This window comes from Pelobates fuscus, chromosome 3 (assembly GCF_036172605.1).
Source record: "Pelobates fuscus isolate aPelFus1 chromosome 3, aPelFus1.pri, whole genome shotgun sequence".
Classification (NCBI taxonomy): Eukaryota; Metazoa; Chordata; class Amphibia; order Anura; family Pelobatidae; genus Pelobates; species Pelobates fuscus.
This window is the reverse complement of record NC_086319.1, coordinates 44316569-44332722: the sequence shown is the minus strand read 5'-3', so window position 1 is coordinate 44332722 and position 16154 is coordinate 44316569. Positions and strand designations below refer to the sequence as shown.

At 40.0% G+C, this 16154-nt stretch overlaps 1 protein-coding gene across 1 annotated transcript in view; it reads left to right on the top strand.

Moving 5' to 3' along the window:
- The first annotated feature begins 2311 nt into the window (after positions 1-2311).
- The window catches only part of NAV3 (neuron navigator 3), a 662176-nt gene continuing 648333 nt past the window's right edge, over positions 2312-16154 (top strand). Inside the window, exon 1 of the mRNA XM_063446980.1 lies at positions 2312-2630. The gene's annotated coding sequence lies outside the window, so the exon portion shown is untranslated. The remainder of the gene's footprint in view (positions 2631-16154) is intronic.

Here is a 16154-nt window from a genome sequence, read left to right as displayed (position 1 = left end):
CCCTTATTGTTAATTTTAGGGCCCCCACCCACCGCTCAGGGGTGGGGGCCAGGGGGGGGACAATAGGTCCCCCCCTATTGTTAATTTTAGGGCCCCCACCCACCGCTCAGGGGTGGCGGCCGGGGGGGACAATAGGTCCCCCCCTTATTGTTAATTTTAGGGCCCCCACCCACCGCTCAGGGGTGGGGGCCGGGGGGGACAATAGGTCCCCTCTTATTGTTAATTTTAGGGCCCTCACCCACTGCTCAGGGGTGGGGGCCGGAGAGGGGGAGGACAGTAGGTCCCCCCCTCATTATCTTTATGGCCCCCACCCGCCGCCCAGGGGTGGGGGCCGGGGGGGGGACAGTAGCCACCCCCCTCATTATCATTATGGCCCCCACCCGCCGCACAGGGGTGGGGGCCGGGGGGCGGAGGACAGTAGGTCCCCCCCCCTCATTATCATTATGGCCCCCACCCGAACCCAGGGGTGGGGGCCGGGGGGGGGAGGAGAGTAGGTCTCCTCCCACCCCCCTTCAACCACTATTGTGGGTTTTAAAATTCGCCTGCCTATTGAAGGCTATGGCGGTTCGCACGGTTCGCCGGTTCGCGAACATTTGCGGACGTTTGCGTCCGCCGTTCTCGAACCGAAAATTTTATGTTCGCGACATCACTAACTCTCACACTTCACCCCTATATCATTGTCTAAGCTGGCTTCCTGGATTTGCTTCAAAGTTTATGTGCCTACCTGAAAGTTTAACCATAAAACTTACACCTCCTTTTGCACCTGCAACCCAGGCACTGACCTCCCTGGCACTGCTCTCTTGTTATAGAATGCCCGCCTGCAGCACATTCAACCCTAAAAAATAGCTTCTTTAGAGAAGCCTAACAGATCGCCCCCTGACCTTCTTCTGCCATCTCCCATCTACTGTGCACCCACCCCCCTGAACACCCCTCACATCCTACAGGTTCATACAGATACCTACAGATACATACAGATACAGGTACATACAGATACATACATATACAGGTACATACAGATACATACAGATACAGGTACATACAGAAACCAATACATATAGATACAGTTGCATACAGATACATACAGATACAGTTATATACAGATACAGGTAAATACAGATACAGATACATACAGATACAGGTACATGCAGATACAGTTACATACAGATACAGATACATACAGATACAGGCACATACAGATACATACAGATACAGGTTCATACAATACAGATACATACAGATACAGACACATACAGATACAGGTACAGGTACATACAGATCATTTGATTACCTCACTTCCCTCTGTTTTTGTCCCTCATCCCTTTAGAATATAACCATTTTCGGGTAGGGGCCTCTTCACCTACTGACCCTGAATGTCATACATGTTTTGTTTCAATTGTTTATGTGTGTGTATATATATAAATATATACATTCCATTTAAAAATGTATTATTCATTTTTTATGATATGAGAAATGTTTCTCTGGTAGCAGGCTACACACATATTTTTACATTACATTTGAATTCAATAATTGTATTCCTACAATAAAACAAGGTGAAATAAGGTGAAATTTCAGATTGCCTTTTATTTCCCTCCTACAGGAATTTAAGCTCAATGGTTTTCTTTTGCACCTTTTGTGAAAAACCCAACATTTTAACCCCTTTGGTGCTGGGAGACCCTCCCAAATGGAGAAGGCTTTTTAAGGAGCCAAGGTCAGCCTTTGTGATGAACCTCAATTTACTTGCAAGATGTTTTCTTGTATCACAGCTCATTGTCCCAGCTTCCCTGCGATTGTGTAGAGAGACACAAACACCACAACTCCTATCTTTGCAACAGAGTATCATCATATTGTAGCAAACTGACTGGCTGAGTGTTGTGTGAGTTGCTGTCCGACCCTGCAAAGCTGCCTGACCAGGCATGATGGGAGTTGAAGCCCTAGAATAAGTCAGGGTGCCAGAAATATCACCCACAGGGTCCACAGTAATGGCTGAGCGTGATGTGAGCTGCAGTTATAGTGTGTTAGAGATTGCAACTCCTTCTTGATTAGAAAGCTCATCTTTCATACTGAAGCCTAAGCACAGACAGGGGGCAATACATTAGCTGCTCTCATAGAGAAGATGTAAACACACTGAGTACCAATCTCCTCCATGAGTGTAGGAGTTAGCACAGAATTGAGTCTCTCCTGCAGCTCTCATTCTAATAGCTGGTCAGGCTGAGTGCATCATGAACTGATCCTGTGACTGCTGTGTGGAGACTCTGCCTGTCTGTTGCTTTTGTGCCTGGAAAATCAAGGAACAGCGCCACTTGCTGCAGAGCTCTCAGCCCAGACTGGTGTGAGGATGGCTTCTCCCTTCCAGGCTCTGGCACCTTGAGGATCTGATCTGCAAAGCTGTATCCCTGGAGGACCAGAGAGAAACACACACAGGGGAAAAAAGGGAGAGGCACTGGCTGAGGAGGGTGAGCTGGGAGAAGGAAGGACTCCCATGTTCCATCACTTTGCATCTCACTAGATGAATGGGATAAGCTGCTATCAGTCTCTCCTTGCCAGAAAACCATTTATTTCCATAGTAACCTGGTGAAAGGCTTGCACTTGACAAACCTGGGATTAGCAGCACCTGGAATGGCCGCTATCAGGTAACCCCTCAAACCATTTCCTTTGCTGCTTGTATTTTTATGGGGTATTGGTGGCTCTGTTTGTGCATACTGTATGTAGGTGTGTGCTGTGGGGGAATATCCTGGCAGTTCCTGTGCTCTCAGAGAAGTAGCTATTGGCTTGTAACATGTCAGGCACAGAGGGTATCATTACCCCCAGAGGGAGCTTATTGCTGATGGCTAATGTCTGGGCTGCATAGTAAATGGACAGGGGCAGGGAAGAGGTTCTGCAGCTCCTGGCTGCAGGGATGAAAGCTGTGTATCTGTGGGAACCCCAATGGGTGCTATGTTGGACCCATTCACTGTTGTAGGGACAGGCTTACCAAGCATCCTCCAAGGGAGGGGGTGGACCAGCCTGAACCTTTTCAGCTGCTGATGTGATGCTATGTTAGTGCTGGCTAATATCACAGCCACATGCTCTATGAGTGGACTGGTCTCCCCTTACACCTTCCTAGCCCTGCACCTCTATATTGCTATTCTGCTTTTTCTCTGTGATTCCAGGGTATCTGTCCAGAGAAAGTCAGTGATTGATCACCTACATTACAATTTAACAGGCTGTATGTGTGGAATACACAATGTATTGCAAGCAAGGCTTGGGGTTGGAACATATGGATACATTGAATCATAGATTGTACATGTTCCTGTGAATTTCCCTGCATGCTTTTGGCTTATCTTTGCTACACCTCTATAGTTTTTTTTTTTTTTTTGAGAATCAGCATAGCTAAAACCATTGTTAAGGAAGAACCCTCCTCCCAACCAGCACTAGAACCAACAAAGAGAACATTGGAGGGTTTGCTAGCATTTGGCATCATTACCCTGACAGCAAGAATTTACTGTATGCAGCCAAACAGCACCAGCCTGATGGTGTGAAGGAAAGTATCAAATGTAAACAGCACTGTGTTCTTTTAACTGTTTGTGTGCTGAAGCCCAGCTCCTGCTTTCAGGTTAACACTAGCTCATTCACTGATTGGTGGAAGTCATGTGACTCTTGGCTATAAAAGTCATTATATAGTTCATGCAATGTCTGTGAATACATTAGTGGCATGCTGTGTGGAGGTGAGAACAGGTATGGATGCTATCAGAGACTGAAGGAAATACAGTGACATCTAATAACATCTAAATCTATATATTTGTATATACGTATCTCACAATAGTGCTTTGCAGTTTTCAGATCTGTGAATGTAAAGATAGATACAGTTGTACCTATCTCCTTGTGACTGTGTGACTTGGAAATCTGTGCATTACTAGTTAATTGTCCCTGAGTCCTGCAGGTCAATATGTTCACCAGCTCATGACAACAGATGCAAGCTTTATTGTGTCTGCTCTGTACTGTGATGTGCTTGTAATTACAGTTATTTATTGTACATCTATCTTTTTTACAGTCACACTGCTTTTTTGTTGTTGGTTTTTTTTTGTTCTATTTTTTTTTTCCTTCTGTTATTCTGTCTCCTTATCTCTGGATATGTCCTCACTCATATCCTTATTTTCAAGTGTTTGCAATGTTTGAAGAGTCTGTCCTCCTTTCCACTATCCCTCAACCCCCCCACCCCTCAACTCAAGGGGTGGGGGGGCAATGATTGGTTACAATGACTGCTGGTTAGCACCAGCACTGCCAGAGATGCACATGTGGTCCACCAGGAATTGTAAGCTGTTCGTTTACCAATTAGAACTGACCTTGGCACAGACATTTAACCTATTCATAAATGTGCTCATTGGCCCAGATTAAAAGATACATTATTTATCATCCTATTGCTTCCATTCCCTTTTCTTTGCTATTTCTTTTCCTTAGGCTACTATCACTCTGTGCCTGTCTATTTCTTTTTTTATCTTTATTTAGCTTTATTTATTATTTGTTTACCCCAAGGAACATATTTTATACATCTTATATTTTGTCTTTTTGGGACCAGTGGATGTCTGGTGCTATATAGCCTTTTTTTTATTTTTTAGGAATTTGCTGAAAAAATATTAAGAAGATTTTGTCATTGCAAAGTATAATATGCATGTGATTGCGTTTTTGTGTATATGTCATTTATCTATACCGTGTGCTTCATTATGCGCATTAACAGAAATGTATATAAATGTACTGTATCTGTAGCCATGTTAAAATAAGTAATTTAACTACAAAAACAATAAAAAAGTCAACTAAAACAAAGTCTGCCCACTCTTTGTAGACAAAAGGGGGCTTACTGAAATCTGCTTTGTCAACCCACTTCTAAAGTCTATTTACCAAAGTTTCAAGTTGGTATTTTAATCCCAGCTAATACTTGAGCTTTTTAAGCTCATTTCCTAAAAGCACTTTACATGCTGAGAGTCTGTTTCGTATCTCTCCTTAACATCTCACCCATCAAAATCTAACAGGGTGTTTCTCTTAAAGGGAAATTGTCAGATATTAAAAAGTGAATTTCAAATTAAGGTTAAAGTTGTAAAAACTAGAAGCATAGGTGACTTGGAGAATTTTTCCAGTTTTTATTTTTGGCCTTAAATTTCAAATTTGCGGTGTATCTCAATGTATCCTTTCTGGTAAAATATTTTATAAATAAATAAAAACAATTCACTTTGAATTCCAAACAATGTTGGAAGATGAGAAAGGATGCGAAAGCACAGTCAGTGCAAAACAGTGAAAAAGTTAAAAAATATATATTTTAACAAAGTATATAAAAAAAAATGTAAATAAGTGCAGACCATGCTCAATCTGGAAGTAAATGGGCATAGTCCTTTTCTAAAGTGGTGGCATGGCCAGGAAAATTGGGCAGGCATCTGGTGGACCATATGTTTTACAGAACGGCTAATAATATAACTTTGTGGCATATTAATGGATAAACTTCACTACCTCTTACATATAGTAGGAGGAAGCATGGGTAAGAATGTGAAAACAGCCCGGTTACTCTGCAGGTGTTGCTTTTGAATTAAACGTTTCATTGTCCCTCTATTCCTCCTTTTTTTCATGTATTTATTCATTTTGATTTTTTTTAGTTATATGTAGCAAAAAATAGGGATTACTTTTTCTTATGGGCAAAGTGATCTTTGGCAAATTTTGGCAATGGGCGGTGTTAAGAAAAGTTAAATTTCAGTTGCTAATTTACCCACAATCCATCAGTCAAAAGAATCCTACAGAATTGCAAACTGCAGACGTGGTGGACAGAGGAGAACTGAATCGAAGCGCACAGGTATTAAGATCTGGTTCAAGGAAGTAAAGATAATTAAAAGTAAAGGCTAATGGCAAATCGGGGAGTATCATCATTAAGATACAAGGACCATAAGGAAAGGAAAACTTAAAGAAAAAAAACACCGTGACAGAGTCCCTTTAAGAGTTTGGTGCCAAGATCTTCTCACCTATTATGAGGGAGTTGATGGGTTAATTACACAATGCCAGGTTCCTTCCCCAATAGACTGCAATGCAAATTTTGTTTTTGTAATTGAATAACAAAGTTATAATTCGTTACCCTGCTGATGGTGGTTTTAAAACTCAGCCTGGCAATGTGTCTGAGTTGCTTCCAGAACAGGTTATATAATGGTGTTTATTTACACAGTGGAATTATGGGACATAGTCCTAAATTCGATGCAAGTGCTATATGTAAACCTATGGAAGATTTCGACTGATTGCTACAAATGTTGTGGTTTTCTTCTGAATTGCCTTTTATACTCATGGCCAATTGCATTTCCCTTCCATGAAATGCTACACTTGTTGCAGTGATTAGTTCAGGATTATTCCTCAGGTTATGGTAATAGAGAAACACTATGGTTTACCAAGTAATCCTCCGCTGTGTTGATTGCATGTAAACATGAGGCTTTTAGAAATAGGAAGCAGAGTGTAGTGACTGTGGCTGACGGGCCATCCTGTATTCTTCATATTGGTATATGTATGATCCACAGGGTTATATGAAGGCATGCAACGTAATATATAGCATTCCCTGTTTAAGAGAACACACAGTTTTATGGATGTTTGACATTCATAGTCATTACTAGTATGATAGGGACACAGGGAATGCTAAAATATAAATAAATGAATAAAATATGAATTATCTTTTATCTTGGAATAATTGTGCATTAAAACTACCACAAGTGTCACAAAAAAATGCTGTTTATTATAAACTGATAATAATGCCAGTTTCTTTTTTTTTATATATATATCTGAAGCCAGTGTCACCATATATTATAATGTATTAATTTGTATGCGGCAGTTAAATGGCAAAGCCAGACTGACCGTGTTTGATTAACAGAGTACTGAATCATTGATATTTACAGAAAAAGGCCTTGCTTTTAGTGTGAGGTCACCTTACACCTTCTCAGGGTCTAGCTATTGCTTTGAGGACATGTGACCATCACATGACAATGAAACCATATCTTACTCTGTATTAAGTTTCCTTGACTCTTTCCCCTCAAACAAGGAATATATAAATTTGGTTTTGCATTGCCCAATATTGTAAAATAAAATGCATCCCACAAAGCCACACTCACATTTCTATTTGTCCGACTTATATTTCACACAATAATATTATTTTTATCCAGTGCACAATTGTGTCCCTCTATATCTCTGTAGGGAGAATAATTCTAATAACCAGTTGGGCGGGTGGTGGGAAGGGGAGGAGGGAAGGGGCTATGAGTAGTGTGAACACACTATAGGGATTGTTTGCAATAGCAGCATGTGATGACTTGTTTTGCAGTAGGAGCTGGTAAAGATTAAAAATGGTTTTGCTTGAATTGATGGACTCTACCTATTTAAAGGGACACTATACTCACCAGAACCACTGCAGCTAAATGTAGTGGTTTTGATGTCTATAGCATATCCATACAGCCTTAGGACTGTAAGTACTAAAATTTCAGGGACAAGACAGTGTTTACATTGCTGCTTAGTTACGCCTCTAGTGGTAGTCACTGCTTCCTGTGTCAGTACTGCACAGTGTGCAGCACTAGCTTTCAGAATTTCCACTCTCTGCATAGATACGCTGAACAGTCCTCATAGAGATGCATTGATTCATTGTATCTCTATTAGGAGATGCTGATTAGCGTGGCGTGGCGCAGTGTAGTGTTTTGCTGTGCATGTGCAATACCCTCCCAGTGCCTTCGTATGAGAAATCATTGGATTGACTGAGATCATCAAAATTGATGATCTTAGCCACGGAGGCAGGTTCAGGCAGAGCCAGCCAAGACCTGTGTGGCGTGAGAGAAAAGTTGAGTAAAATCACCTTTAATCTCTGGAAGGAAGGGTGCTGGGGACCTAACACTACATTCCAGTACTATAGTGTCAGGAATATTATTATTATTATTACTGGTATTTATTAAGCGTCAACAGATTCCGCAGTGCTGTACAATTGGTGGAGAACATACAATATACACACACAAATACAAAAGGTAAAGAGGACCCTGCCCGTAAGCTGAAACCTTGCCATTGAAGCTCTTTTATACAAAGTGCATTTAGCCCGTGAGCTTACAATCTAAAGGATACTGTGGGGATTTGAATAAGTTTGTATTCCTGACACTATAGTGTTCCTTTAACTTTACGTACTCAACCCCTTACCCAATAAGTGATTAAGTCCTGTTTCAACATCATAAACCAGGGGTAGGCAGCCTTTGGCACTCCAAATGCTGTGGACTACATCTCGCTTGATGCTTTGCCAGCATGATGACCGTAAGAGTATTATGGGAGACATAATCCACAAAATTTGGAGTGCCAAAGATTGTCTACCCCTGTCATAAACCTATAAATACACATATTTGGGAAATAGCAATGGTTTTAAGGATATCTGAATCAGACTTCTGATACTTTTACCGAAAGACAGTTCAAGATGAAAGGACATCAGGCCTATATTTTAGAGCACCCCATAGGTGATGGTTAATGCAAGACCAGTGGGTGATATGAGAAGTCCTGTAAGAGCAGATTAACTATGTCTAAGAAGTCGATACCCATAGAATGGCCCATTAAAAAAAAAAAAAATGTTCTAAAAACTGTATCTGTAACAGTAGTTGCTTGTTCTCAGTTGAGATTCCCCTGCTGACTATAAAGAGGAAGGGTGAAGGGGACCAAACTTAAGAACTAATCTTGACAAACACATTTTTATTATAATGGCCCACCTGTATTCTATCCTGCACTGCTGTTCTGTAAAATCCATATTGCTAACTACTCCTAAAGCTACAGACTCCCCAAACTATGTTCAGTCCTCACCCTTACCATAGTGACGGTATAAATGTCGCCATTGCAACAACACTTTAATGTTTCTTAATTCTTATCACACTTTCAGTGGCGACATTTTAAACATATACGATTTGCATAATACATTTCTTAACAGCAGAAGCCCATTTGGGGAGTCAGATTTAGAATAAGAAAAAACATTGAAAATTACAAATTGGAAGCATCAATAAAGTATACCAATAATACCATAAATTCTCATCCAAAAAAAGCAGTTTCAGAAAATGATGGGTTTTCGGTGTAGCTAGCCACTGACTTTATTGATCAATGTCCAAGTGATTCACACCTCTTTATCGATCTTCTTCCACAATAGACCTTCACACGTAGACTTATTTGTATCCAATCACCCGAACCCTCTTAGGACAGAACTTTCTTGGCATTTCTCAGAATATCGCCTTTGTCTTGTTCGAAAAGTCCCCTGCACTGCTAGTGCCATTTCATAGAATTGTTAACTACTGAATAGTGTTCAGTGTTATTTTAGAAAAGCGAAAACCATATAAAAGCAAAGGGATCTTAACACTGACAAGGATACAAATCTGAACTATATATCAACACCGCCAACGGATTTCTTGCTAAGCTTCATGGCCTGTGCCTTGGATGTATAATCAATGCTATGTAGACACTGCACTTTTGTCAAATCCCTAAGGCATTGATACTAATTAAGGCAGGCATTATAGAGGACCAAGTAGGATTCCATGTTCCTAACAGGAAATTATTTTCACATCTGTAAATCTACTTCATTTTTTCATGGGGTGTATTTATTTTGCTTTGAGAAATATTGTCTAATAAATCTGCATTGTCTCATCATATTATTATAAGAATATATATTTGTGGGTCCTTGGGGTAACATTTACTATATGATCTATTTTTTTTTCCTTTCTTTTAACGTATCGCTTTCCCTAATCCTACAAGGGTAGAACAGTCTTTCTGATGGCTGTACTGTTTGTCTAGACTCACACAGTAATGTTTGAGTCATGCTAGCTTAGAAAAAAAATTGACTACATTTCCTGTGAAGAGCTAGCACAAATCATACATGCATTATAGCAAATAGGATAGCTTCCCGTGCTATTATAGAACCATTAGCTAAGAAGCTACAGTCATGTTTTTTGTTTTTTTCATTCTTTGTAAGAAACCATTGCTTTAGGTCTCTTAAAAAACCCCACAGAAAACACAGCTGGCATTTCTGCCGTTTGTGTTGCTTTTTTTCCCCTTATGACATTCACAGGGTAAGCACATTTTTTACATGCATGGATGTCTGTGCCACCCCCTACTGGAATATTGCCCATAGCTGCTATGGCCCTTTCCAATAGACTGACATGTAAGACTAGATATAATGACTCCAGGAAGCATGTAAGCTCTTGTTTAAAGGTACAGAGTCATTGGGATTTTAATATTATGTTTATGTGTACCATATGTTTATCCAGAAGGTCTTGGTGGTAAGGTGTGTCTTTTTGCTGGTGATACTAAGATATGTAACAGGGTTGATGTTCCAGGAGGGATAAGCCAAATGGCAAATGATTTAGGTAAACTAGAAAAATGGTCAGACTTGTGGCAACTGACATTTAATGTGGATAAGTGCAAGATAATGCATCTTGGACGTAAAAACCACAGGGCAGAGTACAGAATATTTGATAGAATCCTAACCTCAACATCTGAGGAAAGGGATTTAGAGGTGATTATTTCTGAGGACTTAAAGGTAGGCAGACAATGTAATAGAGCAGCAGGAAATGCTAGCTGAATGCTTGGTTGTATAGGGAGAGGTATTAGCAGCAGAAAGAGGGAAGTGCTCATGCCATTGTGCAGAACACTGGTGAGACTTCACTTGGAGTATTGTACGCAGTACTGGAGACCATATCTTCAGAAGGATATTGATACTATATATTGGAGACTATATTTAAAAGAAGAAAAACTACCACAACAAGAGGACATAGTCTTAAATTAGAGGGGCAAATGTTTAACATTAATATCAGGAAGTATTACTTTACTGAGAGGGTAGTGGATGCATGGAATAGCCTTCCAGCTGAAGTGGTAGAGGTTAACACAGTAAAGGAGTTTAAGTCTTAGACTTAAGATAAGGCCAGGGATTAATGAAAGTATCTGCCGTCACATTTTATGTTTCTATCCATTTATTTTAAAATAATATTACAAAATAAATAAATATATATATATTTTTTGTTGGGCAGGGAGCAGAATAGCAGTGGCATTGAAATAGCTCCATACCTATGGAGCTATTTGTGTAGGAATGTATTACTCAGTGCCTATTTCTACATTTATTTATCTATTTTTTTAAACAGTTAATATAGCCCAAAACAGTGTTTTTTTTTACAAAACAAAATTAAATAAAAGGAAATAAACAATAAAACATACCTTCAATCCCATGCAGAGGTCAGTTCTTTCTGCGGGCCAGTCTTCCTCCTATGACATCACTCCCAATCACTGCAAGTGGAGGGACATCCAAGAGCAAGGGTTGGGGGGAGAAATTGGGTGGTACGCAGAAAAGGCCGTGCCGCCATTCAACTACATTACCAGCATGCTATGCGTACTGACAATGGATGCAAAACATGCACAGATTTTACATTAGCCAGCCCCATACACTCAATCCAAGGTCAGCTAATGATACTGCAATTTGAAGCCCCAAGCACCATGACCACATAAAGTCACTGAAGTAGTCATGGTGTTTGGAGTAACCCTTTACCCCTTTATGGAAGTTTTTTTTTTGTTTTACATTTTGTGCAAAACACATAACACGTAGACATAGAATTGTCAAAAGGCATGTCAAATTGCAATAATAATGCAGACACAATTCTGAATCCATGGCTTCCACAATTGAAAACTAAAGCTAATTACCACTGTCACGTAGTAAGAATTTCAAACAATCTCCTAACAGCAGGGGAGTGAGAATGAAACTCAAGATATTGAGAAATAAAAGAAAACCATAGTTATGGTTTCTCACAGAGGTTTGTGATCACATTTATTTTAAAACTTCCACAAAATTGTACCCTCCCAAATATGGGCTGTGAACCTGCCACTGTTAGGAGTTTAAACCCGACTCCTCTTTGCCATAATTCATCTATCTATCTACTATCTTTCCATCCATCCATTCATTAATTCATCCACCCAGCAGATCAGTATTAAACAGAAGGTGACGCTAGGAGGTTTCATAGGGCACCGTGATTAGACAGGGGCTCTGGAATGAAACATTCCATCCATCTATCTATCTATCTATCTATCTGTCTTTCCATCCATCCATTAATTCAGACACCCCGCAGATCAGTAATAAACAGAAGGTGACGCTAGGAGGTTACATAGGGCACCGAGGTTAGACAGGGGCTCTGGAATTAAACATTCTATCTATCTATCTCTCTATGTATCTATCTATCTATCTATTTATCTTTCCATCCATCCATCCATTAATTCAGACACCCAGCAGATCAGTATTAAACAGAAGGTGACGCTAGGAGGTTTCATAGGGCACCGTGATTAGACAGGGGCTCTGGAATGAAACATTCCATCCATCTATCTATCTATCTATCTATCTGTCTTTCCATCCATCCATTAATTCAGACACCCCGCAGATCAGTAATAAACAGAAGGTGACGCTAGGAGGTTACATAGGGCACCGAGGTTAGACAGGGGCTCTGGAATTAAACATTCTATCTATCTATCTCTCTATGTATCTATCTATCTATCTATCTATCTATTTATCTTTCCATCCATCCATCCATTAATTCAGACACCCAGCAGATCAGTATTAAACAGAAGGTGACGCTAGGAGGTTACATAGGGCACCGAGGTTAGACAGGGGCTCTGGAATTAAACATTCTATCTGTCTGTCTGTCTGTCTGTCTTGTCTTTTGGGCTCTCTAGCTCTTCATTATTCCTAACAGCCTGTTCTTTCCACAGGACGAAACAAAGACGTTGAGCATTATTTTTTACATTATTTTTTACAAAAAAGAACATGTTTAATACGACAGATTTATACATGAGTTACATGCAACCTCGGCTACTTCTTACAGGCCCCAAGATAATTCTGAAATGATTTCACCCATGCAGAAAATGGTATACCAGATGACACTAATGTAGCATGCACTCTTGTCTCTTAACCCTTTACGGTAATCTATTATTTAAAGCTCCATTTACAAACATACATATTCTATGAATTATGTCTCATCATAAAAAGATAACAAATACCTTTTTCATATCGTGATATTGTCATAAACACACTAACCACAATGGATACACTCCTTACCTGCCTTAGTTCTGAGCATATTACATGTCTGTCCTGTAACAGGTCTTTAATTGCAGACTTCGTCATATATCTCTGCTTGATTGATGTTTTAGACCTGACGTTAGATGTAAGATATTGTCTTTGCTTGTAAAATGCGTTTTTATTGGATTGCATTGGTGATCTAGACCTTTACAGTAAATAGAACCGCCTTTTTGTAAGAAAATCCAAGCTACAGACTTTGTAGATTAAGCAAAGCATAAAAAAATAATTTGACAGGAAAATATCTAATGCACTTGTCTACATGCCCTGACATTGATATAGTTTATTGCTTCCTTGCGAGACCTGCTGATATTTATTTAAAACGGAGCTTGGTATTATGAGATGCTACTTTAAAAAATAATAGCAACGGGGAACATTAGGATAACAGAAATGGAGAAAACAAACAAAAAAAATTGAACCTATTGAACATTGAGAGGCAGTGAATTAACAATTAATTTGCGGAATATTAACTGGATAAGCTGAGTTGGTGATTTTACAAAACCTTTCCCTATGCAAAGCTAATGAATGCCAAGTGGCGCTAACAGTCTGACCATTTAAAAGAAGAGACTTTAATTTGTTGGATTGTTTACTAAATAATGAATTGTGGTGAATTAAAAACTAAATTTTAAACAAGTTTTGCTAAAATAGGGTAATACAAATATGTTTTTTTTTTCAAATCTGCTTTATTTTAAAATTGTTTTTTGAATGCACCACAATTTATAGTTTGATAAATAAATACACCAATGTATTTTATTTCCAGCTAAATACTTTGTCTACGAGAAACATTTCTTTACCCATTCTATATTTTTGCTGTGCACCAATTAACATGCAGCCTTGTAATGCCACAACAGCAATAGCAAGATAAACAAGCATATACGAATGTACAGTTTGTGGCAATCAAAATTCCGGCCCCTTTTTGTAAAGTAAGAAACAATAATATAGGTGACGTCAGGCCTAGCTACGGTAGCTAGTAGACAAAACATAGGTGAATGTGTCTGGAGAAGGGGGCTGCTCTCAGTGTGAGTTAAAGATGCTAGGCCAGTGAATTGCATAGTGGGAGGGCAAGCTAGTCCAGACAGACTAAACATAAACAGGCTAGGCCTTCAACATGCTACTAGTACTACCTGCTAGGTTTCATGTAAACAAGGATGTAACAAGGTGTCTAGTATTACTAGTAGGAGAATGTACCACTGGATTCATGAATGATCTAGCTCACTGCTCTAGAAGTAGTAATACAAAGAGAAGAATAAAGCAGTCAGAGAAATCACATTGCATAATGCATATAGCAGCTGCCTTTGTCTGGCTGGAACACAGGTAGCAGGCTCACTTCCCATCTCAGCTGAACCCCATGAGCGGCAGAGATGATGTGCCTCCGTTAAGTCCAGGCTGGGTTGATCAACTGTGTAGCACAGGGGGTATCTTCCCTCCAGCTCTGGGGTATTCGTGAGGCCAAAAACAGAGCCCACTGAGCCCGAGAGCCCATTGAGCACGAGTCCTTTCCACAAGGGTAGAGATGTAGAATCCGGATGGTCTGGGGCCTACGCCGGCTGATGGTGCTCCACTTTGGTAGGCGCAGGGCCCATTTGGTCTTCCGCCTAGGGGGGCATTTGAGTACCGGAGCTCAAGCGTGTGAGGGTGATTCACTTTGTCTCCAACTTCTCTGAGCTCTCCCAGGTTGTAGGAAGTGTGATGCTACCTCCCGCTCTGCTAGCTGAGCCCAAAAGCATTTGAATATGACATCTAGCATTGCTAGAATTCGATCAACAAAGTCTTGCTTGTCAGAGCAGTGCAGCGTGGCCCAGGAGCATTTGCTTCTCAGCGTGTGGGAGCGATCCTGCTTGTGGGGACCTGGATAACCCTCACCGGTCCAGAAGGAGGGGGGGGTGAGGGGCAGGGGTGAAATATGTTCACTTGTGCCACTTTAGAGCTGGGAGAGCGGTTGCCTCTCTCTAGCTCAGTTGCTTGTAGGCTGCCGATGTCTACCGCTGGTCTCCATCGCATAAACCATACAAAAATCGGATCTCCGAGTTTGTTAACATGTCCCCTGCTTAGGTATCCCACTATAAGGGTGATCACTGCTGATTTATTGGGGTTACACCTGGGAGATCTTGCAAGCGGGAGCTCAGTCTGTTCACGTCCTGTCGGCTCGGCGGTCAGGCTCCGCCCCCATGAGAAACATTTTTGAGATTTATTTTGAACAGGGTCATTACATTTTTAAATCACATCCTTGTTAGGTTTAAATTTTGTAAAGGAATGCTCCAATGCACAAATCTAAAAATAAATAAATTAAAATGTATAACAATGACTGTCTAGTAGATATACCCCTAGTAAAAGCATTCATTTAATTGTGATTTTTTTTTTCCATTAGGCGTATATTTAAAAACAGCTTGCAAGAGTTGCAGATCTGCTGTATGAAGCCTTACAAGCCCTTCCCTTTTTCCCCAGCCCAGACTTTCTCTGGCTGTCCAATCACAGACTTCCCAATGCAGCTCAATGAGAAGTCTTTTCAAGGCAGGGACTCTGGGCAATGGCTGCCTCTTGAGTTTATCCCCAATAGGTGCTTGCTGTTGTCTGACTGGCAGCCACATGGGTGTAACAAGGTTAATTTATAAAAGTGCACATTTCTATTGAAATGTGCCCTTTTTCTAAAATAAAAAAGAGACAAATCCTTCACACATAAAGCATTTCAGCCAGCTAAACTGCTTTAGGAGTCTGAAGTAGTCATTTCATGTAAAAATAAATATTTGGCCACCCCAAAATGTTGTCATGTTAGTTATCTGAAGAGTGAATAAATAGGATTGAAATTACATGAAACACAAGCATTAAAATTATCATCAAAACTAGTTGAGTACAGTTTACATGAGACTTCCTATTAATGTACATTTAATTTCATTTAAATATTAATACAAGTTGAATATCACTATTATTAATATGGACACACTATACCATTTTGGTAACAATAGACTGTAACTTTTAAATTGGTTAATCTTTCTAGAACTTCATGATCTTTACTCTGTCCTCCATTTTTCTCTATTCCAATTCTACGTAATTA